We start from the raw sequence: 27500 nt of genomic DNA, 5'->3' as shown, positions 1-27500 counted from the left end.
AAAGAGACCTCTTCAAGCTTCAATCACACCATTTCACTTCCCTGTTCAACACCCTCCAATGACTTCATATCTACGTTGAAAATAAAACCCCAATATCTTACCATAACCTATAAGGCTAAATAAGATGGTCCCTGGCCTCCCTAACTTAATCTAGCATTTCTCCCACCATCTGTTTACTGAAGTCATACACAACTCCTTTCTGAATCCTGAATGCAATTGAGATTTCTTTCCCATGCAGGGCCTTTGCATATGCTGCCCTCTCTGCTTTTTGTGCTCAGATACCTATCTTTAGAGTAATGCTGCTCTTGCTTATTAACCCTGATCTCACCTCAAATATTATCTCTTCAGAGAAGTCTTCTCTGGCCACTTAGCATAAAAAAGCTTCTCATCAATGTTGCTTTTACATCCCATGACTCCCTTTTATTTATTTTTTTTAAAACTCATGTCATTGTTTGCAAAAATAGCACCCTTCCCCACCCCTCCTTTTATCTCTGCCTTTTTGCAGCACTTTCCATCAGGAGGTGGAATCTGTTTCCTCATTCCTTGATTCTGAACTGGACTTAGGACTCACTTCCACCAGCAGGACATTGGGGGAGAAAAGGTGCACCAGCTTGGGGTCTTGCCACCCTCTACTCTTACTCCTGGATCCCAGCCACTGCCATATGAAGGAGCCCAAGCTAGCTCCATGGAGGAAAACTGGGTCACTAGCCAATGGCTGACTTCTCCAGAAGCAGAGCCACCTGGCTGACCTGGAGCCAATCAGATTCTTGAAGGAGTCCAGACAAGGTGAGCAGAACTGTGGAACTGATTTGTGGACCCACGAGCAATTATGAATGAATCTTCACAAAAATCACCAAGTATGGGGCTGGAGCTGTCCTTCAGGGGCAGAGCACTTGCCCCCCAGCATGTGGAAGGCACCGGATTCCATCCTTCGCACCTCATAAAACTAAACAAATAAAATAAAGGCATTCTGTCTATCTATAACTACAAAACATAAAAAAACCCCACCAAGTATTAGCATGGTGGGGTATGTGGCAAAGGCTAACGGAGCCAACCCATATCACCATTTGAAATGATGTGTCTCCCTTGCTAAAACATAAATTTCTGGTTGACCTTCCTGCGCGCTCACAGAGCCACACATCTGGCTCTGCCCTGCCCCATACTGTGGCTGGATGGTTGGGTGTTGGATGCGGTGGGCAGTTGAGGCACAGCAACAGTCTTGCAATACCTCTACGTTCAGGGCCGTGGCAAGCTCTCAGGTATGCACGGGAGAAAAAGGGGAGAAGGTAGAGCTGAGTTAAACAGACGCCAGAGCAGCTGTGGGCAGCGAGGAGCTGATCCTGTGGCAACCGCCAGCGCTGTGCTCCTGAGCAGGGAAGCACTGAGCAGGCCTCTGGGCAATGCAGCCGTGAGTCACCCTAATCATGGCAAAATAGAGACAATATGGCCAGGCAGGATGGCACATGCCTGTACCCAGAAGCTAGGGAGGCTGAGGCAGGAGGATCACAAGTTCAAAGCCAGCCTTAGCAACTTAGCAAGGCACTTAGCAACTCAGTGAGACCCTGTCCCAAAATAAAAAATAAAAAGGGCTGGGATGTGACGCTCAGTGGTTAAGCTTCCTGGGCTCAATTTCTGGTACAGAAAAAAAATAAAATAAAGAAAATATGAATGAGACTCACTTTAGACTTTTGAATAAAGCGGACCATAAGTGGAAGAATAATTCCCAAATACAAGCGCCTTCCTGGCCCTCCCCCAAGAAAATATTTCCCAGAGTTGGGAGGGGTGTGGCCAGGGATGGGGGAGTCAGACTCATAACATCCTCTATTGATGGGGCTGTTCTATCCAAAGTGCTTCTTTGCCTGCCTGGATTTTGAAGGATGATTTTTATGCTGCCAATAAGGCTAAGTGGAAATTTGGTCATGTCTGAGCCGGGATAGGTGCGTCTCTGGGCATTCGTCCATCTGTGTGAGTCGGCTGGTCCAGGGCAGGGGGTGCATTCAGGGTTCTGGAGGCAGAGGTAAAGGAGGAGAAGGCAGCTGGAATTCAGCCCAACCCAGCCCCGTGAACTGGCCTTGGAACCCCAGGGGCGAGCTGTTTCCTAGTGACCCTGTGGCTGAAGGCATAGGTAGCGTGGCTTTGAGGCCCAGGGGCTGGTGACGCTGAGCCGGGAGAGAAGCCTCCTTCCCGCCCTGACCGGGAGCCCAGTGTGTCTTTGGGTTGGGAGGGAGCAGCAGGCACGCGGTGTGGATTCCCTGAACACGGTGTTCCCCTAGTGGAGGACGTTTTTCCTGAGGACGCTGGTGGCTGGGGCCGTGTTGAGGGCCACCCTGTACATCTCTGAAGGTGATGGGATCAGAAAATGGGAGAGCTTTCTTTGTAAGCACTGTGAGTCTGCATGGTCCTGGGCATTTCCATAAGGCACAGGGATCACGTTCAAGGGGGCTGGAGTTTGCAGTAGGCAGGTCAGGGGTAAGGGTGTGAGCAAGAGGGATTTGGGTTGTTCTGTTACGTGACCCCAGTCAAGCCCACAGGTCGGTCAGTCCTAGAGACACTCAAGCTATTTTGAATAATAGCAACAGGTGACCCAACACCTCTCCTTGGGGTGGACTCTTAACCTCCCAAGGGTTTATGACATTTCTCACCCTGCCTTGCAGGGGTGGGGGCCTAAAGCTCTGAAAGGCTCTGGGTCTGGAGGGGTAAGCACAAGAGTGCAGAGGATGGTGGCAACCTGGTCACTCTGGAGTCGCTTTGCTTCCAGAAACCCACGACGAACTCACAGCTCATGCAAGGCTCCCTGGAGGGGGAATTGGACATTCTGGTTGAATTGAATAGAATTTGCTTAGCAAAAGGTGGGGTTGGGAAGTTTTTTCTTTGTTTTTTTTTTTTTTTTTTTTTTTTATACAGGGAATTGAATCCAGGCCTTTGTGCTTGCGAGGCAAGAACTCTGCTAAGTGCTGGTCTTATGTGTAGAGTGAGGAAAAGTTGGCTGAGGCCAAGATGGTGGTCAACGGCACTAGACCAAGGGGTGCCCTGACATTTGGTCAAATGTCATTCTGGCTGTGTCTGAGGGTGTTTCTGAATCAGTGTGAGCAGAGAGCACTTGAGGCACAGCAACAGTCTTGCACTACTTCTACCCACCTTCAGGGGATTGGCTGATGGCCCTTCCCAAAGTGGGTGGGCATCAGCCAATCCCCTGAAGGTAGGGCTGAGTGGAATAAAATGATTGAGTAAGAAAGGATCCCTTCTCTCTTCCTTTCTTTAAGTGGGGACGTGGGTCTTCTCTTGCTTATGGATTTGGACTGGAACTTACCAGCATTGGCTCTCATGGGCCTCCAGCTTGCCAATAGCAGATCTTGGGATAAAAATAGGACTAATAAAGGGATCTATATCTATATCTGCATTCTGCTTGTTTGGACTCATGTAGCCAGAGCAGTGATTCTATACTATGACTGCATGTTAGCATCACCTGGCAGTGGAAATGGGTGGAGAGAGTTTTAAAACATCCCTTGATTCCCTTGTTCTGGGGTAGGGCCTGGACACCTCTCTTAAAATTTCTCTAGGGCACTGTGCAACTAGGGTGGAGAAGCTCTGAGCTGGGGCCCAGGACATGTGAAGGACAGGGACATGAATTCACTAGGGCATCTCTGTGTGGCAGGCATGTGCCTGGGTGATACTTATTTAATAGTACGCAGGACAACTCCATGTGTTGGTGATGATTATTCTTTCCATTTTTCAGGTAAGGAGTAAGCGGATGGCCCAAGGTCTTGACACTGGTAAGCAGCAGAGCTGGGATTCTGACCTTAAAATCTGGAGGATGAACCTGGAGAGGTTGGGCTCAGAGGTTGCGTTTGTGTTTTACTCTGGGAGCCTTAGATAACAGTGAGACAGGTAACCCCCACTCTGAGATCAGATTCTTTCATTAATCACCCCAGATCTTCAAGCTTGGAGAGCTGGCAGGATTTATGAGTCCTGTGATAATGTCTTGTGCTTTTTTTTTTTTTTTTTTGTACCAGAGATTGAACTCAGGGGGCACTCAGCCACTGAGCCACATCCCCAGTCCTATTTTGTATTTTATTTAGAGACAGGGTCTCACTGAGTTGCATAGTGCCTGGCTTTTACTGAGGCTGGCTCACAATCTTCCTTGTCTGACCCTCCCGAGCTGCTGGGATTACAGGCGTGCGCCACCATGACCAGCTGTCTTGTGCTTTTAAATGTTATCAGTAGAATATTAGCATTGGACTGAACCTCAGAAATCAGAGCATCCCCCAATCCTCTGCCTTCCTTCCAGGGTAGGCCGTCTCATTCCATTCATTTCCTTGGTCTCTTGACAGCAGCGTTTGGCACACGATGAGCACTAAGCATGTGTGGAATAGGAGCAATTGGTTTTGAAGGTCACCAAGCTGATGCAAGGATGCTGAGAGGAGTTTAATGTCTTTCCTAGGTCACAGCTACAGCACAGCTTGGACTAGAATCCGTTTTTCTGACTTCAGCCAAGTGTCCTCTCCATGTTGTTGTTCCACAATATTGTGAGTTTCAGAATCATAGGCAGTTGGAGCTGAGGGAGCCTCAGAAAAAGTTTATCATTTACACATAGTCTCCATCTTCTGTGTCCTTTCCAGTTCAATAGCGATGGCTGTCTGTAGTGCTGTGTGCAAAAATTCTGAGATTCATGAGGAAAGAGGGCCATCATCGATTAGTGATGCCTGTTGTGGATGTGGGAATTGCTAGTGGCGACATATGTGCCAAATATTTTATGATTAAGAAAACTGAGGTCCTGGGCTGGGGCTGGGGCTCAGTGGTAGGGTGCTTGTCTAGCAGGTGTGAGGCACCGGGTTCCATTCTCAGCACCACATATAAATCAATAAAATAAAGGTCCATTGACAACTAAAAATATATTTTTAAGAAAAGAAAGAAAATTGAGGTCCTTTTGGCCTTCCCTAAGATTTGTTGCTGGACATCAATAGTGAAAGACCGTTAAAAAAATCTGAGGTTTCCCAGGTTCTACTGAAGGAAAGCCACATTGGGGTTTTGGCAAAGATTCTGGACTTGAAGATTAGGGTACACTTTTATGTTTAATGATGGTGTGATCTTTCTGAGTTTTAATTTTTTTCACCTATAAAATGGACATAGAATCAGTGTGCTTCTGGATTTTAATGAAGAGTGAGTTAAGGAATACTTGGAAAAAGTGTCTTGTCAACTCTGAGGCACTGTGGGATTCATCCTTTGAAGATTACCTCATGAGTCCCAATTCTTCCCCTCTCTCTGTACCCATCCCCTTTTCCACATGGCTTTGCAGTTCTGGGTGAAGTATATTTTTCTGATCTTTAACTTTATGTTTGGTCATATGACTTGCTTTGGCCAATGGAAGGGGACAAAAACCATAGGCTACTGGCTTGAACCAGGCCTCAAGAGACATGGCATATTTCCATTTGCTGTCTTGTGCCTGTCACTGACATAAGAATGTGTTCTAATCAACTTGTCCAAGGACAATTAGAAACATGGAGCAGACTCAGACTAAACCTGCAGCTTACAGCTGCCCAGCTGAGCCCATCCTGATGCCATGACTCCCAGTTTTCCTGCAGATGCTTGATGTGTGGCTGGGGTTGTTTGTTACATAGCTGTAGTTGACTTAGGTACCTCTGAAGGCTATTTCTTGTTGCTATGGTTTGAATAAGTATTCTCAAAGTTCATGTATTAAAGACTTGCTCCTCAGGGTGGCTGTACTGGGAGGTAGTGGAATTATGAGGTCAAGTCTATGGGAGGTCCATAGGTCACTGGGACTATGACTCTGATTGTGTGGCCCCAGATCATCCTCTTCCAGTCTGGATGGTGATGTAAGCAATTTTGCTCTGCCATGCATTCCTGCCATGATGTGCTGTCCTGGCAAGAGAACCAAAACCATGGGACTGGAACCTCCAGGACAGTGAGCCAAAATGACCATTTTGTCTTTATAAGTTAATTGCACCAGGCATTTCATTATTGTAACGAAAAGCTGACCAATGCACTGATAAAAAAGTAGCAAGATTTTTTTTTTTTTCCCTCTCTCTCTGGGATTGCAGTTTCATTGTGGAGTGAATAAAAGACAACAGTGCCACAGTGTCACAGATTGACCTTCCACCTCTGGAAGAAGTCTTGGGCTTCTAGATGCTTCTGACATTGCAATACCAAAAAATTTGTGTGAGACAAAGCTCTCATGCAGACAAAATTCAATGGCAGTCCACAGACCTAATGCCGAACATCAGCTGCTTTGATTTCATTATAGCAGCTTTGCAAACCATAGCTTCCCTCCGACCACCTATACTGGCAACCTGTTTCTGGGATCCTCATTGTCTGTTCCCCATTTTCCACATTGGCCTGGACTTTTACTCTCTATAGGAGGAGTGGAAGATGTACAGCTGCCTCAATTGACTGTGGAGAGAATGAGCCTTGCCTCTGCCCAGAGAACAGGACAGGTGTGTGGTGGGCACCTCAAGGGCAAAGAGGACCTGAAAGAGTCCAGGAGAATATGCAAAACAGTGCATTAAACAGGCAAAAGTTCAGTTTCCCCAGTCCTTTGCTCTGAAGTTCAAGCAGAAAATGTGAGAATTGATATGCTAAATGGATGCAAAGAAAGAAATTCTTCCGGCAGGTCCTGAGAATTTTTCCCTCAGATGAAGAAAAGGAAGGTGATACATGTTATAAAGCAATGGATGCTTCTGACATTGTAATACCAAAAAGTTTTAACTGGTATTTCTCAGAGGCAGAGGCTGTTTGACCTCCAGATCAGTGGTAGAGAGAAAGCAACTAGGACCAAAGTGGTGTGGGCCACAGTGACGTGGGGGCAGAGCAGGGACTGGGATGCAGGTGTACTAGGTCCTGCTGAGCTCTTTCTTTGCTGAGCAGGTTTTCAGGACCAACCTGGTCCAAGATTAGGGCAGGGATTAACATCCCCTCTGGTTCAATTTCCTATGGAATTAGCAGTTGTCACCTATCTTCTTGCTGGATACACTTTTCTTCAAGTATAAATTTTTTTCTCATGACTTGACCCTGCTCTCCTGTGTCTAAACAGTCACTCTTGGATGCCTGTTGCTCCAGATGCTAACTATCCTGAATATGGATGCCCCTCTGCATTGCTGGTACCTGGGCTGCCCTGTGTAGGCGTGTCGCGCCGTGCCCTCTGGCCCACTCTTCTCCAGCCCTTCCATGCTGCAGATTCTGGAGCCAAATCGATCCTCATGCACCTGCAGAGAGGAAGAAGTGCCAGCTGCCCAACTTACATCTGCAAGACTGTCTCCTTTCTTATAATATTAACTTTATAGAATGATTGACAGAACATTCATCCCCTCCCTTGCAGAATCCATTTCTGTCCTTGGGGAATGGAGTTTCTTCCATAATCTTGGAAAGATAAACACAAAATGGTCCATAATTGATGTATCTGAAAGGTTTTTTTTTTTCAGTTAGTTTTAGCCATAGTCTTTATCATACCCCTGGAATAAATGGGAAACTGAGGTCCAGGGACTGTAAGTGGCTAGGCTAATGTCACACTGCTGGCTCTTGTTGGAGTGGTGCTATGATGGGCTGAATGTGTGTATCCCCCACCCCCCAAATTCATATGTGAATGAATTACCAGCAACGGGTTTGTCTTTGGAGGTGGGGCCTTTGGCAAGTGATTAGGTTAGACGAGGTCACGAGGGTGGGGCCCACAGGATGGGATTAGTGCCCTGACAAGAAGAGATGAGTTCTTTCTCTTTTACTCTCTCTATAAACACACATGCAGGAAAGGCCAGCTGAATACACAGAGAGAAAGTAGCCACCGACAAGCCCGGAAATGAACCATCCCAGGGCAACAAGTCTGCCAGCGCCTTGACTTTGGATTTCCCAGTCCCCAGAACTGTGGGGAGTAAACGCCTGGTGTTGAAACCACCCCGTTGATGGAAGCCTAGACTAAGGCAGGAGGTGAGAAACCAGGCCTCCTGACTCTCACTCACCCCTCCTTCTCCAACACCAGGGTGACCGTGAGCTGTCTCGGTGGACTGTGCTCTATCACCTTGATGCCTCGGGTTTTGTTTAGCTCACTCCTGTGGAGGACGGGGCACAGGAGGGAGAGCGGAATTGTTGTGATGGCTTCAGGCTTTGTTTAGCCAGTACTTTGGTGTGCAGGGCACAGAAGGGTGAACATCCTTCTGTCCTGCTCGGGAGGATGGAGTGGGCTTGGCTCAGATTCAACAGCCTTAGTGAACATAAAGTTGGAAAAATGTTTTCCTCTAAGAACACTAGTGGCAAGAGAGCAGGTACAGACATCTTGCTGTCCAACAACCGAGGTAATTAATATTCCATTAACAAGGCCATTACAACTCCTGAATAGAAACATACCTCATCTTGAGGTGCGAAGCCTACTCCTAAGTGAGGTGTAACAGCTGAATAAGCATACCTGCTGATTTATGTCCATAAAACTTAATTTATTAGCAATGTCTTAATTGTGATGGTTCATATAGTCCCCGAGCCATTAGCAAAATCCTCTAAAAGCCGCTGACGAGAATAATATGCCCAATAAATGGGACGAGCAGCACTTTCTCTGCTTCTGAGGCTATAGACTTGCTAATAAGGCTGAGCTGGTCTTTTAATGGAGTGGCCGAGTGGACAGGAGGGGTGCTCTGGTAGAGAGCAGGAGGGTGGCCTCATCTGGGAGTTGGGACCAACCTGCAGCTGCACCTCATGGTGGTGTCTGGGAGCGGTTCCAGCATCGGGAGACAGCTCTCAAAGGCAGGCATCAGGACTGTGGCTCACAGGTGGAGAGGGAGCGGCACTGAGGAACAATGAGCTCTTGGGTTTGGTTGGAGAAGATTCTAGTTTCATGTGTAGCCTTCTCCCCTCCTCCCTCTCACCTTCTCCCCCTTCTTTAATCTTTTCTCCCAGCCCTGCCAAGAGCTTGGCCCTGGATTGAGCACACACAGTTCATTAGTACTTGGGGGTCTTTGTGCATGCCAAGAGGTGGACCCTGGTTCCCTTCTCACGTGGTCAGACATGCTGCTCCCTGGAACACCTGAACTCAGAAGGACGGACGCCTGGTGGAGTCAACAACCCGTGGGCTCTGAAGGGAATCATTTTTTGCACATTGCAACATCCATCTAGATAAACTGAAGTTGCAAAACAGAATCTTTTCTCTCTTCCAGTTACCCTAGTAGTCAAAAGCGTTGCATTCCTTGCTCTCGCTGCCTCTCCCCACTGAAGGTATTTGAGTCCTCATAAAAGAAGCCATTTTAGTGGCGGACACCCAAAAGCTCCTCCCCATTTTTTTAATGTACACCATTTTCTGAAAAAAAGAAAGTTGATGGTTTAAATAAGTACACCCTAGGCTGCCCCAGGGGCAAGAGTTGCAAGTGAGTTTCCCTTCCCAGCTCTGTACCACCTTCCCCCTTACCTGCCACTGTCCAGAACAGGGGCCCCCGTGCGTCAACCACTTGGGTACTCTTGGAATGGAATTACTGGAAAGTCCTGCAAGTTCTACCCATGATACTTGTTCCATCAGCCAAATTAAAAAAAAAAAAAATTACTTTGAACTTGTGTTCTGTTCCCAAAAGAATTGGTTAATATGCTCCTGGCCTGTATTGCCAATACTTCTCTTACTAAATGATACGGGGGAAAAGAACCAGTTACATAAGGAAAAGATACTGCCTTTGAAGTACTATCAAAACCCTGCTCTAATGTTTTTAAAATCAACCTCTATGAGTTGTGATTAACATACAATGAAACCAGTTTGAAGCCTGCAGGTTGGTGACTTTTGATAAATGCATATACCCGTGCATCTACGGCCTCAAGAAATAGAACATTTCCATCTACGCGTGAAGTGTCCTGGTGTCCCTATGCCAGACTGTGCTATGCAACCATTCTTCTGATTTCTATCATACTAAATTATTCTGCCTGTTCTAGAATATCGTACAAATGGAAGCATACAGTCTGTATCCCCTTTTATCTGGCTTCTTTTATTCAGCATAATTGTTTTGAGATTTATTCATGTTGTTGAGTGTATCAATAGCTCATTTTTATTGCAGTGTGTTACAAGTGGCCCTCCACAGCCATGGGTTCCACATCCGTGGGTTTTGCATCTGAGTCCGACTGTGGATTGAAAGCATTCAGGAAAAAACTGTGTCTGAATTGAACATGTACAGACTTTTTTTCTTATCATTTTTCCCCTAAACAATACAGTATAACAATGATTTACATTGCATTTACATTGCATTAGGTATCATGAGTAATTTGGAGGTGATTTAAAGGGAAGATGTGTGTAGGTTATATGCAAATACTGTGCCATTTTATTTAATGACTTCAGCATCCATGGATTTTGGTATCCATGGGGGTTCTGGACCCAATCCCCCCCTCCCACCCACCTAATGTGGAGGGTGACTGTATTCCATTATCTGGACACAGCCTAATTTGCTCATTGATTCACCTGTTGATGAACATTTGGGTTGTTTCCGGTTGGGGGCTACTATGAATCCAAGTGTCTGTGTGGGTGCCTCTGCAGTGAATTTCACGGAGGGAGAAAACGTTGTTCCATCTTGAAGCCCTTAAAAAATATTCACACGGCACCAATCAGTCATTCTTAAAGCAGCTGAGCCTCACATATCACCTGTTACCGGAACCAAAAAAGGGAAGGAAAAATCTCCTCTTTTCATGGGTGGAAGCTGGTAAGATAAAGAAGGTCAGAGACCAGCGTGACCTCTAAGACTGCAGAGCAGAGTGAAGGGGAAATGAAGATTTCACTCTTGGACCCAAGGGAGGAAAGTGGCTGGATCCAGAAGGAGAACAGAGAAGCCACTGAAGGGCTCCCACTGTGGAGACACTTTCTATTTGGGGGGATAAGTATCCAGGAATGGAGTTGTGGTTATTTATGTGTAACTGTATAAGAAGCTGCTAAATTGTGTTCCAAGTGGTTTTGCCATTGCATATTTTCATCAGCAGTGTTGGACAGTTCTACCTCCCCACACCTGCATCATCTCATCTTAGAATTGTCTTTGTAAATGTTAGCCTTTCTGCTGGGTGTGAAGTGTGTCTCATTGCGGTTTTAATTGGCTCTGATGACTTGTTGTCGAACATCTTTGTGTGTGTGTGTGTTTATTGGCCTTCTGTAGATCTTCTTTTGTGAAGTGTTTATTCAAATTTTGCCCATTTAAATCTGAGTGGTTGGTCTTCCTATTATTGAGTCCTAAGAGTTCTTTGTGTACTCTGGATACAAGCTCCTTTATAAACATATGTGAAGCAAATATTTTTTCCTGGTCTTTGGTTTGCCTTTTTACTTTCTGGCTTGTGTCTTGTAGGGAGAAGTGTTTTATTTGGATGAAGTGTAATTTATCAGTTCTTTTTCTTTTCTGTTAAAGGAATCATTGACTAACTCAAAATTGCAAAGATTGTCTTCTGTTATTTCTTCTCAAATTTTCATAGTATTATGTTTATGATCCATCTTAAGTTAACTTTTGTGTGTAGTGTGAGGTAGGGATTGAGTTTCATTGTCTTTCATATGACCATGCGGCAGTTCCAGCCTTATTTTCTGCTTAAAATGCTCTCCTTTCCCCATTGAATTATGTTGGAACCTATCTTGTTGACAGTCAAATGGCCATGTATACATTGGACTATTGCTGAACTCTCTAGCCTGTTCAGTTGTTCTATATGTTTGCTGGTACATCAATATCATTCCTTCCTGGTAACTGTAGCTTTATGCTATGTCTTAAAATCAAATAATGTAAGTCCTATAACTTTGTTCTTCTTCCTTTTAGCTATTCTTGATCCTTTGCATTTCCATTTAGTTTTACAGTCAGTTTGCCAGTTTAAGCAACAACAAAAATTTCTCTAGGATTTTGAATAGAATTATATCAATTTATAGATCAGTTTGGGGTGACTGGACAGCTTAGCAATACTGAACCTTCTGAACTATGAATGGTGTACTCTACATTTATTTGGATTACATTTAATTTTTCCTGGTAGTACGGTACTTTTCGGTGTCGAGGTCTTGAAATCATTTCTCCAAGGTATTCTAAGCATTTTGTTTTTTAAATCAATACTATTGCAAATTATGTCATCACAATATTTTCATTTTCCTATTTGTTAGAATATAGAAGTGCAGCTGATTTTTTGCATATTGATTTTTTTATTCTGTAATTGAGTAATTTGTAAGATTAGTCCTATTTAAAAAATTTTGGGATGGGGAGATTCCTTGGGATTTTCTGCAATTATGTCACTTGCAGAAAAGACCATTCGATTGCTTCTTTTCTGATCTTCCTGACTTCTTTTTCTAATCCTCTTTTAAGAAATTTTTCCCTTTGCTGCCCAGAACCTGATGTGAGGTTGTATGGAAATGATGAGAACAGACATCCTGGACTTGTTTCTGACCTTGGGAGAAGAGTGTTAGCATGAATAGCTGCTGTTATCTATTTGCTTATTTGTTTTCAGAGATGTTCTTTATCAGGGTGAGGAATTTCCTTGGATAGGAATTTCTTTTTTGGTTATAAATTTTTGGAGTTACGCTACCACATTTATATTGATTTAGATTATTTCCCTTATTTTAAAACTAATAACCAATATGCCAAGAGAAATTGTGGAAGGTAAATGTTTATGGAATAAAAATTGAAACTGAAGGGTTATTGAAAGAAAATACAGATAAATATTTTTATATGTTTTATAATTTAATAGTGTGGAAGTCCTTTCTAAGTCACGAAAAAATAAAAATGTTATTAGGTAAGAACATATAAAAATTAGAAATCACTGTTCTGAAAAATGTTATGAACAAATATTGAAAACTAATTAGTACCCAGTTAAAAATGTATGCAACATCAATGATAGATAAATTGCTGTTATTTCTAATAGACAAAGAGTTTATATACATCACTTGGAAAAATTAGAACAATCTCATTTAAGTGTTCAGGGGCTATGAATGAGTGATTTATAATATATGGTATTCAGCAAAAGTATGAAAAATGCTCTAATATAAATATAAATATAAATTTAACAATAATATATGTTATTTGGCAGATAAGCAAAGTTAGGAAAATTGCTAATATGTACTATCAAGGAGAGCGTGGAAAATTCTCACATTAGCAGGAGAGCAATTGGTATGACATCCCTGGAGGAGTTTTGCAAATAGTTGTCAAAAGCTTTGAAAATCTGTACATTCTTGATCCCACAATTCCATTTCCAAGAATGTATTCTAAGACAATAATTGAACAAGTGAGAAGAGATTTATGTAAAAGGATGTTCATCACAAGTTATTAATAATATCAAGATTTGGATACAACCTAAATATCCATCAGTAGGGACCTGATTAGGTAACTCAATTGTGCTACATTCATTTAATGAGATACTATGTAATTATTTAAGTAGAGTATATGGAAACATATTTATTGAAGTGAATATATGTCCCTTATTAAATTACAGATGTAATGTACAGCCGGATCCCACTTGCTGTATAAAAAAACAGGAATGTACCTGACAATGATTAGCACGCAGTAGGCACAGGGTAGATATTGACAGACTGCATGACTTTTAGAAACAAGTATGTATCTAGTATCAAAATGTCAACAATCTTGGCGGATGGAGTTCAGGTGATTTTTTTTTACAATCTCTCTTCATTTCTGTATAGTTTGAAAAACTTTTTAGTAAGTGTATGCTGTTTTTATAATCAGAGCAATAGATCTATTTATTTTCTAAGAAAACAAAAAGAATCAACGGACTTGATAATGGATTGTAAGTGGGCACAAAGAAACGCCAAGTGGTGAGGGTCTGGCTTGGCCTGTGTTTCAGCTTGGATCTCTACTTGAAGGGTTCTGCCTCCACTGGAGATACAGAACTGAGGAGAAGGAGGAGGAAGGGAGTATATGTAATGTGTGTTGGTTGTTAAAGTTTCCACCTGTTGCATTTGGGGTGCCAGTGGGGTACTCAGGTGGACACATGGGTCTGGAGCTCTAAGAAAGAGGCTGGATTATAAACCCATCCCCTTTAGTAAGTTGTGAGCCCAAGTGTGGTAATTATGAACACGGCAGTGACGCTGCTGCCCAGCAGAGAGAGCAGCCTGAGGAAGGTCAAGGTGAAGTCCTGTTGAACACCATTGTGCCCAGGGAGGGCAGCAAGCGTTCCCAGGAAAGGCACCAGAGGAGGAGCAGGGAGTTAGAAAGGGTGAAAACCAGCAGAGGGCAGTGGACTGGAATGATGGAGCCAACGCAACCAAAAGGTCCATAAGGTACAACATGAAATGTCCCCCCAGGGGCCTTTGGTCATTGGCAGGGCATCCACAGCCTTGGTGGGCCTGGGCTCACCGCCGTGGTGGATAGGGAGGTCCAAGTGCGATGATCCCGGAGTGAATCCGTGGGGCCCTCAGCGGATTCCATCCTTATGGGACACTTGGATGAGAAGTCAAGAAAATCACTGGGGCGGTAAACAGGGGGAGATGCTGGATTAATTAAAATAACTTTCACTAGGATGACATTCATGGGTGGAAGGGAAGGAGGCAGCTGAAAGGGGGCTGTGGAAGACCCTGGAGACGGGGAGATGGATACCACCACCTGGGGTCAGAGCAGGTGGGGAAGGATGAGATCCATGGCACCCAGAAAGGGTTAGTCCTGGATGGAGGAGCTGCCCCTTCCCACCATGTCGGGGAGGAGGAGGGGGAGGGACCAGTGGATGCAGTGGCGGCTGCAGGGTGGGGGCAGTCATGAGGGGTGGTTCTTGCTTGATTTTCATGCTCGATGACGTTTTATCATCTCACGAGCTGAAAGACCCGAGTTTTAAGGTTCCCGCTTGATGAAGTTGGCCTGACGCAAAGCAATAATGAAAGTTGCCAATGGAGAATGTGGCAGGAATCAGCCTGGGTGTCAAGTTCACTCAGGCCCTGTGTGCAAATAGATAATTACCAGGCCTCTCTACCCGTCCAACACATCAAGATTCTTCTCGTGTGTAAGCCGGCGCATGTTTAAGATTTCCAGAATACAGATTTCCGAAATAATGATTCTAATAAACAGTGGTTATCTTAACTTTATTTTCAGGCCATAAAACACATCCTTTGATAAATTATTTCGCCATCTATCCCCAAGTGCACCTCTCCATGCAAGCCTCCCCTCCCCCGGCCGGCAGCCGCCCGAATGGCAGCTCCATATATTATTCATTCCAATCAAATAAGACACAGTGGTGCCTCAGTAAACTTGCTTTTCATATCAGAATTGCTCTTATTGAGTAATACACACTGCAGACCCCAGCTTCCAGCACCAGGCCTGAAATGAGCAATTCTCTCATTGTAATAATGTGCCTCTGTCATCTCCTTATTATCAGCATGATAAAAGATGAAATATTCACACATGCTGCCCTCCTAACCTGATCACAGCTTGATATTTGAGCTTTGGAAATGAGTTTTATAAGCTTTAATATACTCCTTGGCGGAGTGACCCCTGAAATTAAACATTATTACAGAGCGGATATTTAAAAAGCTGGGGCCGCAAATTACATCAAAATGAAAATATTAAGGAGTATTACGAATATACCAAGTGGGAGCTCACAGCTCTGGAAGCTGCGAATGCCCGAGAACTCCACACACGGGTGTCAAAAACATCAGAAAAAATAATAACAGCAGAGACACCTTGACTTCGGTTATTTTATACTTAGGACTAAACGAAATTATTTGAATGGATTTTTTTCTCCCCCTCCTCTAGGCAAGCTTTCCAGGAGGCCAAAGGGGAAAAAAAAAAAAAAAAAGCCCATTATTCTCAACTTTAGGTTCCTAATACATTTTATGCTTGGTTTAAAGAGACACCTTCCTTTTTTTTTTTTTTTTCCCTCCCGTTCTTCTTGGTGCATGGATAAATAAAAGAAATACCTAAATATAATGAAACCAAAGATCATGCTAAGAAAAAAAGTGAGCAAACACGACCAGAAAGAGCCCCTGGATCCAATTTCCCCCGTGACTGGCGCTCTGATGGACAGGTTCCCAGCAACACTGGGGCTGTTGGAAACTCAGGAGGGGAGGGAGGCGGATCACCAGCCTGCTGTAGGGTGGGGCACCTTCCAGACGGGGACCTGGGGTACTCAGGAGCACAACACTGTCTGCCTTAGCCTCACATAGGATTTGTTGGCTTGATGGGGGTGGGGCGAGTGGGGCTGGGCTTGGGGACACAAGTGCTGACCAGTAGGAACTGGTTGAATGCCTGACTCCCATTGGGTGGAAAGCTTCATGAGGGCAGGGACTGTGCCTGACTTTTCCTCACCTGTATTCCCAGCATGAGCACCAGGACTCAGACAGGTGGCCCTTAATCAACACTACACTTATTAAATACATCAGTGCATGCAAAAGAACAAATAGCTGCCCAGTCCTTTTCCTTCTCAGTCCCCAGAGGAATTCCTTGCCTGGAGAGTCTTGCAGAGAACACACGCACGGGAACCTTTGTAAGACCTTATCTTTGAGCATTTACCTGGGACTGTAAGACAAATTTGCAAATTATACTTGGAGGCTGTTCCAAATACTGTGTGTGATGCAATATGCACATTTTGCCCTTCTGCTTGTCATTGAAATCTTTCCCCCCTGATTGTTGATCTCTCTGAGCCTCAGTTTCCTCAGATGCAAAATTAGAATACTAATACCCAACTTGCTGATAACCATTAGGACGGAATGTACTAACACATAGAAGACTTGTTTGTTTCCTTTCTCCTGTACTTCTTGGTGGTACTGATATATTGATCCATTCAAAGCCATCTTTTTTTTTTTTTTTTTAAGATACAAAGAAATAAAAATCCTTTCCCTTAGTGGCAGATTAATGTTTTTATTACAGAAATGTTTTATTACAGAACTCAAATATGTTCATGTGGTTGGGAAAGGAAAAGAAATCCAAGCATAGTGGGTAAAAGCATGGATTTTGGAATGGTTAAACTGTTTTTGTTTTGTTTTGTTTTTGTATTGTACTGGGGATTGAACCCAAGAGGGATGCTTGCCCCACCACTTTTATTTTATTTTTTTTTGAGACAGGGTCTTGCTAAGTTGCTAAGTCTGGTCTTGAACTTGTGATACTTCTGCCTCAGGCTCCTGAGTTTGTGTGTGTGCCATAGACAGTGTTTGGAGTCCCAATTTTGACTGTTTTCAGTTGTGAGACTTTGGGGCAAGTTACTTAACTTCTCTGTGGCTCAGTTTCCTCATTTATAAAAATGAGAGTAATAGTTGTACTTACCTCAATTGCCAGCTCCATGCCAAGATAAACATTTAAAAAAATTAAACATGTTAGTGTAAGGATTGAAAGAGAAGAAACAAACTGGTTATTATTTGCAGATCTATTATTGACTATGCTAAAACCCAGAAGAAATTATAGATAAACTATCAGAATAAAAATTAGACTTTAGCAGGGTTGCTAGATACAAAATCAATATACAAAAGTCAATTCAATTTTTATATACCAATCGCAATCAGTTGGGAAATTTATTTTAAAATAAACTATTGATATTAGCAATAAAAATATAAAAGTACCTAAGAGTAAATATAACATAGGCTATGAAAGTTTTTAATGGAGAATATTGTAAAAAATTTATTGAAATACATTACATTAAGACCTAAATAAATAGATATATCATGTTCTTGGACAAAGTATCCTATATTATAAAGATATAAATTCTCCAAACTGCTCTTTAGATTCATGCAATTCCAATTAGATTTGCAACAAGGTTGGAAATTGACTAGGTAATTCTAACATTTATATAGTATAACAAAGGGTCAAGATACTCCTAAAGAAGAAGAAGAAGCTGGAGGGATTTTCTTTTACAGATAGCAAGATTTATCTTAAAGCTGTGGTAATTAAGGTAGTGACTGATGAACTGGACTATGGAACAGAAGAAGGAGCCCAGAAACAAATCATGTGTACATGGAAATTTTTTTTTTAACAGAGCGGACATTGCAGATTAGTAGAGGAAAGAATAGAATAGTCAATTGATAGTGCTGGGAAAATTGATTATTCTTATTGGGGTAAAAAGAAAAAGGGGATTTACTTCACAATCTACACAAAGATAGATTCCATGTGAATTAAATATTTTAAAATGAAGGGGGAGAAAAACCCAGAAAACTTTTAGGACACTATATATGAGAGTAACTTCATAACTTTGAGGTTGGGACACATGCATGTTATAAAGACAAAGGTTAATAAATATGAGTATATTGGAATTAAGAATGTATTCCTGACAAGACCCCACAGAGCGGAAGGACAAGCCACATCCTGAGAGAAGATATTTGCAACACCTGACACCAACAAAGGATTGATATTCAGTACGTACGAAAAGGATTGCAAGTGTGTAACAACAATACATTTTCAATAAGTTAGTGGGCAAAAGATATGCAGGTGTCTTCCAGAAGAGAAAAAACAGATGGGGAATGGACAGGTGAAAAGATACTCAACTTCACTAATAATAAGGGATTACCATTATAAAACCATCACCATCATTATAAATCTCATACATCTATGAGATTGCCAAAATGAAAAAGGAGCAAAAATGAAAAAGACGGTGTTGTCAAATGTAGGTGTGGATATGGAGCAACAGAGACTCATATCTACTGCTGTTGAGAGAGTCAACTTGTAAAGCCACTTTGGAAAAGTGGAACTGTCCAGCGAAGTTGAACACACACATAAATACCATGACCTAGTGATTCCATTCCCAGAGTAGATCCTAGTAGTACACCGGAAGGTACACCCAGGAATCTTCACGGCATCACGTGCGTGCGTGTGGTATTGAGGATTTAACCCAGGTCTGTTCTACCATGGAGCTATGCCCCTAGCCATTTGTTCTTTTCATTGTATCACTAAGCTGCCCAGGCTGGCCTCTAACTTGCGATCCTCTTGCCTCCGGCTCTCAAGTTTCTGGGATTACAGGTGTGTGCCACCATGCCCGGCAATCATTTTCTATAATAGCAGAATTAATGGATGCAACCAATAGGCCTGTCTGCAGTATAACAGATAAAGAAATTGGATTAAATTGACATAATTTAATAATATAAAGAAGTAAAATGGATTTATTATTACTATGTGTATTAACAAGGATGAGTTTGCCAATCGATATTGAGAGAAATAAGGCATAGAGTGTTTATATAGGATGAGTCTGTTTATAAAAAGTTAATGATCAGTGAATGAAAATAATGTTTAGGGATCTATACATGATGGTCAAACTATAGAAAAAGTCTAAGTTATCATTAAATCAAAATTGAGGAGAGTGTCCACCTCAGTTTTAGGGTCGGGTGGATGTAAAACAAGGAAGGAATATATCAGAGCTTTCTGAGTTACCACCAATGTTTGATTTTTTGACCAGGATTGTGGGCAACAGATTTTTGTTTCATTGTTATTCTTCAGAGGGTACATATGTGTTTAAAACCCAGGGTGTATTTATATTTTATAATAGAAATCAGAGAATCAAACTTGAAGATTGGAAGGGATTTTCCCAGAGTAAGAAGAGGACTGGTTGATGACCTCAGGCTCTCTTGACCACGGTGTCCCCTCCCCATTCCACCCATGGGTGGCTCCTTTTTTCCGGTGTGAAGGCCTCCCCCCTGGGATAAGAAGCTGGGTGATGAAACCATATTTTCAAACAGAACTGTCTATTTTCCTACAATCCGTGGTTAGAAGACAACCTCGAAAGCCAAATACCAGATGTGTCAGTCAGACGCAGAAGGACCAGTTTGCGAGCCCAATTTGTTGAGCATTTATAAAATGCCAGAAATTTCTGGCACGTGCCAGAAAGGACTTGCCAGAAAAGCTGACATCAAAAAGGACTTTGGGAACAACATTGTCCATGCCACTCATTTTATCTGAGAACTAGAAAATCACTCAAGGCCTTCTTCTGAATTTCCTGCCTTCCTCTTCCATGTACAGACCCTTCTGAATATGCAAAGGGCCCCTAGAACTATCCAGGGCTATGTGCTAATCTACTGATTATCAGCTACTTTAATTCCTCTTTGCTGTTTTAACAAAACTTTTAGAGATTCTGGAATTAGTACATGGACATCTTTGGGGAACTGTGTTAGTCCATTTTTTGGTGCTATAATAAAATACTTGAAGCTAAATACTTTGTAAAGAAAAGAGGTTTTATTTAACTCACAGTTTTGGAGACTGAAAATACAAGATGAGGCAACCCCAAAGTTCTGGCTTCTACTGGAGGGCCCCCTTGGCTGTGTTGCAACGTAGAGGATGGCAACACAGTGGCAGAAGTATGTGCACAAGGGAGAGATTATATAGTGAGACAGGAAGTGAGAGGGACTTGAGTCAGGCTCATTCTTTTTATAATAACCTATTCTTGTGGGAAATAATTCACTTTGTGAGACCAGTATTGATCCCTTCCAAGGGTGATGTCCTGTTGAACACACTTACCTTGCTCTAGGCCCCACTTCTTGAAGGTTCCACCACTTCATTATACTAACAATTGGTGCCAAGCTCCTAGCACACGAACCTTTGAAGGAGAAACCACATTCAAACCCTTACAGGGGCCATTATTTAAATACTCTACATGGACTGTGGAATCAAAATTCTTGACTAAGTAATATTTCCTGGAAGAACTGAGCCTACTTCCAAGGAGGGTGTCTGTGAATGTCTGTAAATGATCCATATCTGTTTCTAATCTGCAGATTTGCCTTTAATAGCTCTCTGGTTTTCTCTACCACAACATTTACATACAAGGATCATCAGCACAGAGTTGGCAGGCACTGAGTACATACTGGGGGTTCACACTGGAGTGGTGAGGCTGTATTCAACCAAGTTAGACAACACTGTACGAGCTGTCGCTGAGCAACAGTAACAGAAGCTCTCAACTTATGATGAGGTTTTGTGCCCATTTTAAATTGAAAATATCACACATTGAAAATGCATTTAATATACCTAACCTGTAGGACATCATAACACAACAACATTGTAGAACATTGTAGAACATCAGTTGTTTGCCCTTGTGATCTTGTGGCTGACTGGGAGTGGTAGCTTGCTATTGTTGACACCCAACATTATGAGATAGTATCATAACACATATTACCTGCCCAGGAAATATCAAAATTCAGAGTATGATTTCTATGGAATTATATCACTTTTCTACCATCGTGAAATTAAAAGATCATAAGTCAAATTATCCCAAGTTGGGAATTGTCTGTACCTTGAATTTTAGTGGTGCCATGAAACCTGAATTATACTTTGCAACCAGTTCTCAACTGGGGCTGCTGTTATCTGAAGGCTCAGATGGGCTGGACACCCAAGATGACACCCTCAACTGACTGTCTGTGGATGCTGGTCCTCAGCGGGAGTGTTGACTGGAATACCATATGGCCTCCACAACATGGCAGTGTCTGAATAGTTGAACTTCTGCCACAGTGGCTAACTCAGAACAAGGGTCAAGAGAACCAGGGAGAAGCTGCCTGACCTTTTATGACCTCGTCTTGGAAGTTATTCAACAGCACCCTACTGGTTGAAGCTCTCCTGAGCCCTCTGAGATCCAGAAAGGAAACACAGTCCCCACCTTGTATACACTGTGGGAAGAAAACAAAGAATTGGTGGCCATTTGTTTTAAAACTCTCACACCTATGGGACAGGAAACTCAGTGAGGGTAGTGATGGTACAGGTCTTGTCCCCTGTATCCCCAGAGCCTTGCCCAGTGTCTGGCATGTAGGAGGAGGTGTGGAATGTTGAATGAGGAACAATCACAATAACTAGTTTATGTCCATCCCCAGATAGATTTCAAACTCACTGCCCACAGGACACCCTCTCATCCTGTGGAAAGCAAGTCGAATGAGAATTGTAACTCCCTGTGTTGGAGGTTGTTTTAGCTTTTTTGTTTCTGTGATTAAAAGACTCAACAAGAATAATTAGAGGAGGAAAAGTTTATTGGGGGGCTCACGGTTTCAGAGGTCTCAGTCTGTAAACAGCTTGCTCCATGCCTCAGGGCTCTAGGTGAGGCTGAACATCATGGTGGAAGAGTGCGGTAGAGGGAAGACGCTCAAGACCTCATACTGGGAAGCAGAGACTCCATTTACCAATACACAATATACACCCTAAAGGCACATGTACCCCTCAGTTAATCCCTATCAGGGGATTAATTCACTGATTGGATTAACCCCATCATTTCAACATCATTCTATGGTGTCAAGTCATCCCCAACCACTTAAATGTCTATGAAATGGCAACAAGAGGCAATCTGAAAGTCACCCAGCCCTGAGCTGCTAAACTGACCCTTCCCAGAAACATGAACCCATGCCTTTCTGTGCTGAGTGTCACTCATGGAGGGCAGTGTCCTTCCCCAAGACCCCATTGTGCACACAAACACCCGTGACCCCAGCTGACCAGTATCCACATGTGCCCCTTCACCCCTCCCATGCACACAGATGGGACTAACTGCCACAGTGCTAACAAACCTTTACTGAGCACCTACTGTGTGTCGGGCACTGTCGCGAGTGGTTTCATTTGGTCCTTCTGACAGCCCCTAAGGGGACTATTATCATTCCACATTATCCCCCTGAATCTGGCTTCAAACCCAGTCAGTGTAATTCCAGAGCCTTGACGACTCTATTTGATTATTTATTATGTGCTGAGATGGTCTGAATGTTTACGTCCCCCCAAATCCATATGTGGAAACCTAGTCTCCAATGCAGTACTATCAAAATGTGGGGCCTTGGGTAGGTGAACGGGATGAGTGCTCTTCTAAAAGGTGCCTGTGCTTCCGATGTATGAGGATACATAAAAGATTTTGTCCATGAGGGACAGGTCCTCATCAGGCAAGGATTCTGTAGGAGCCTAAATCTTGGGCTTCCCAGCCTCTAGAACATTGGGAAGTTTGTTTATCTATTAGTTAGTCCGAGTGAGCTTGTTACAACAGCCTGAACAGATTGAGACACGTGCCCACCATGTTCAGTTGTGAAGAAAGCAAAGAGCAAAACAGCCACGGCCTCTGCTGTTAGAAGCCACAATCTAGTGGGGAAACCAGGTGTCAATCATCCATCCAAGTATAAACTCAGTGTGATGGGAGGGGGCCCTGAGAACATGTCACTGGGACCCTGCATTGGTTGACAGAGTTAGGGAGAGCTTTGCTGGGAAGTGACTTTCAAGATGAAGGATGAGGGGACATTAACTAGCTTGGAGGATTCAAAATTTATACCCAGGAAGGTGGGTATAGGGCAGAGGGAGACCAGGAGAGGACAGGAAGGGGCAGAGAGAGAGATGATGACAGGAATATTGTCCTAGGAGATGTCGTGTGTCCCTAGAGTTAGCAAGAGAAATAAGGATGCTTCACCCAACCTGCCCAAGTGGGTAGAAGGGATTAAGCATGATCACCAGGTTTCTGACCCAGAGGTCTGTTTATTTGGGTTGCGATGGTTGTGATGATATCCTGCTCTTCGATCTCTCTTACTGAGCTCCTGGGAGCTACTTTCTTCCCCAGAGGTGGAGGGTGCTGCATTTGGACCATGGCTGCATTTCTCTTGGCACCTGAGTTTAGGAGTTTATTAATTCAGGAATCCAGGAAATCCAGCCAGGTTTCAAAGTATTACCAAGGCAAATTAGATGTGTACCTAGTGCTCTCTGGTTGTGACTGAAGACTTTTGTCCTTCCTCCTTTTCTTCCACTAGCAGCAGAGTCTTCTCATCATTGGTCTCTCTGACCCAAGGTTGCTCTTTTCTAGATTTCTCTATGTTAATGAAGACCAAGGCTGACAAGTGTCATGAACTCAGTTAGGGTTAGCAGAAAGAAAAAGAAAAAGAGGCTTTTTCATGGGGATTGAGGGAAGTTTCGGGAACTCCAAAGAAAAATGTGGCTGGGCCTTAGGAACAAACAGATTTGGGAGGTGAAGCCTGAGGCGGGACCTTCTCTCATTCCTGCACTGGTAGGAAGAACGGGGACTCTGCTTCATCCCCTTAGTCGTGGGTAGACTAGAGAGAGGTTAGAGAAGAGCTCATCCTGCCCAGAAGTAGGGAAAAAAAATCCTATTGGGCAAGAGGAAGGGGATGTCCTACTTCTTGCCATTAACCACAGAAACTTCCCCCACTAAAAAGATATGGTCCAAATAAATGTCTAGACTTGAGCAATGAAGTCAGCTCTCTCTGCCCTCAAGAGAAGTAAGCGTAGGGTGTCTGGAGGTAGCTCCCTCCTGAGCTGTGTTGGAAATGGGAGACAAATGACTTTATGCTGACTGGTTGAGTTGGGCCTTGATGTCGCTTAGACCACAAGCCGGATGCTCATGTAGCCTGCATCCCACCCTAAGCCCAGGTCTTGTTTTGAGTATTTCCCTCCTCCTGGTGCCAGATGTGGACACTTTCCTCATTGGTCCATCTCTCCCATCATGGCTATGTTAGAAGGGGAGGCTTATTTCCTGGTGACTCCCCAGCCCCTGTGTGGCTATAGCAGAAATGAGGGCTTTCTGCTAATTGATCCAACTGCAGTAATCTTGGTACATCAAGATATAGCAATGCCATGTGCTGGGTACTGTGCTGCATGCCTGTAATTCCAGTGGCTTGGGAGGCTGAGACAGGAGGATCGAGAGTTCAAAGTCAACCTCAGCCACTTAGGGAGGCCTCAGGCAGCTCAGCAAGACCCTGACTCTAAATAAAATATAAAAAAGGGGCTGGGGTTGTGGCTCACTTGTTAATAGCCCACTGGGTTCAACACTTGGTACCAAAGAGAGAGAGAGAGAGAGAGAGAGAGAGAGAGAGAGAGAGAGAGCAATGTCAGAAATGAATACATCTTGGTATCAGCATTATTTGCCTGTGGAGTTAAAGCTACTTTTGTTTTCTTATCCCAGCTTTTTTTTTTTTTTTTAAAGAGAGAGAGAGAGAGAGAGAGAGAGAGAGAGAGAGAGAGAATTTTTAATATTTATTTTTTAGTTCTCGGCGGACACAACATCTTTGTTGGTATGTGGTGCTGAGGATCGAACCCGGGCCGCACGCATGCCAGACAAGCGCGCTACCGCTTGAGCCACATCCCCAGCCCCCTTATCCCAGCTTTAAACAACTTGAACACACCTCACATGATTGGCCCTCTGTGTCTGCAGGGGATTTGGCCAGGTATCCTATGGATACTGAAATCCTCCAATGCTCAAGTTCCTTAAATAAAATGGAGTAGTATTTGCATGTAACCTACCCACATCTTCCCATATATTTTAAAGTATCTCTAGATTTCATGCGATACCTAATACAACACCAATGCTATGTAAATAGTTGTTGTACCATATTGTTTAGGGAATAATGATAAGAAAAGTGTCTGTACGTGTTCAAGTAATACTTCCAGTTGGTTGAATCTGTAGATGCCAAACTTGCAGATATGGAGGGCTGGGTATTTTGCTGTTTTCTTTTTATGTCCCCAGGAAAGATAACCATGAATATAATTTTAAGAAAATCCTTGTTTTTACATATTATATATATTAAGGCTCTAGGTCCAAAATGTAGCAGAGTTGGAAAGAGGGCCAGCTGGAACACACCCGTGGAATTTCCTTGGCTGCTGTATTTTAGCCCTGGGGGTAGTAGTGGCTGTTCCTTAAATGGGCTAGATTTTGAGAGTTCTCCTTATTTATCCTTTGCTAGTTCAACCTCTGATTATAGTTACCGATTCTTACAGTAAACTATCCCTGCTCAAATTACTGTGTGTTTTCTCTCTCCTGATTGTACCTCTACTAATACATTCAGGTTGAATAAGCATGATTACATCAAAGAATGGAAACACAAATATTCAAATTAGATTTTATTATTCCCATTTCATAGCTGGGGAGTCGAGACGAACAGGGAGAGGCATATCTCCTGTAGCAGATGCTGCTGGCGCCCTGCCCATTTCCCCTTGCCCCGAATACTTCAGTGGCCTTGCGTTTACTTACATCTGCCAGAACTTGCATTTCTGTGGCTGAGGGCTTTCCCTGGCTGCTGAGACTTCTGTAGCAGGCAGAAGGGCTGGGGAATCAAAGCTGTTCCACAACAGCCTCCAACCAATGATGGACAGGAGTGATACTTACTATGCCAGTCCCATTGCACCCCGGGGCTTTTGCCACCCGAATTTACTAGTGTGATGTGACTCCATTGCCCACTGCAATAGCTGGTCAAGAACAACCCTGTATCGTTGGCCTCCTCTGCTGTACTTCTGCACTTCCCCGCCAGTGTCTCCTTCACCTCCCAGACAAACCACTTGCAGTCAGATCCCTTTCTCTGGAACCACTTCTGGGAGAACCCAACCAAGGCACTAACCCAAGGTCACATGATGTGGCAAGGGTAGAGACAGGATTGGAATCCACCTTGCCTGCTCTGTAGATCAGGTTTTATGCACTGCATTACTCAGCACCTGTGTTCTTAGCAAGTTTGCTCCAAATAAGACTGTACGTGTGAATTCATGGTTGCTTCTCAGCTAATTGTCCAACTGCCAGCTTTCTGCCTATTTGAAACTATGTTGGAAATGCTGGTCATGACACATACTCAGGCCCTGCTCACTGGAAGAGGGCCTGAGCACCCTGTGTCAAATAACATGGAGCTCTGTTCTTGATGGTTCCCTATGTGCCAGACACTCTGCTAAGCACTTTTCTGCACTGGTTCATGCAGAATGCACTACAGTAATGTGCAGGTCTTTGTTACATAATTCCTCATTATGTAGTTACTATCCGTTTATTAATGGTTTGAGGGATGGGAGACACTATCATATTAAATCCATGCATCAATTGTAAAACATACCCCAATTTTAGCAAAAATGTGAAAAGATCCAGGATTAGCTTCACTTAACAATGAGGGCTTGAGACTCAAAGACATTAAGCAGTGTGCCCACGCTCATGAAGTAAATGAAGGGACTGGAATTCAAACCCAGATGCAGATGATCCTAAAGATCACAGTAAAGAGAGGAGGCCCAGACCTTTCTCCTCACCTCCCCCAGCTGGTTGACCCAGGTGTGTACATTTGATCTCCAGCTGCTATATGCACTGTCTTTCTCCCAGCAATAATCTTATTGGTATTCAGGGAGCCTGGACCTGCCTGGGGATGCTGAACTAGGAAATCAGGAAGGATCAGAGACATGGCAGGGCAGAGCCTGGGACAGGTTAAAGCATGGGGGAGCAGACACTGAGTCTGGAAGGAAACAGCTCAGGGAGGAGGTGAATGGGACACAGTCACCCAGAAGCAGGAATAGAAAGAGATACCAACCCTTGGGATGTCCTTAGTCTCCGTCCTCCAGGAGGTTCTAGAACATTCTCCCAAATAGAATTAGCAACATTTATGTGCCAGGCACTGTACTCAGCCTTAACATACATGATCCCATGTCACTTTAAGACAACTCTATGGTAGGTTCTATTCTCACCCCATTTTAGAGTGGAGGACCTGGCTCACCTCCATCTCACAGCTGGAAAGTGGCTCAGATGGATTTGGATCCATGTGATCTCCATCCAGAGTGGTGCTTCTTCTTTCTCTATAACTGTACTTTGAGGCCATTAGTAATAATAACAACAAATAAACAACAGTAAAACCCCAAGCCACCTCTGTATTCACTGGCTTGCACGATCAGTCTCAGATCCTTAGCACTAAGCAATCC

The sequence above is a fragment of the Urocitellus parryii genome, chromosome 11 (assembly GCF_045843805.1).
Source record: "Urocitellus parryii isolate mUroPar1 chromosome 11, mUroPar1.hap1, whole genome shotgun sequence".
Classification (NCBI taxonomy): Eukaryota; Metazoa; Chordata; class Mammalia; order Rodentia; family Sciuridae; genus Urocitellus; species Urocitellus parryii.
This window is presented reverse-complemented; position numbering follows the sequence as displayed.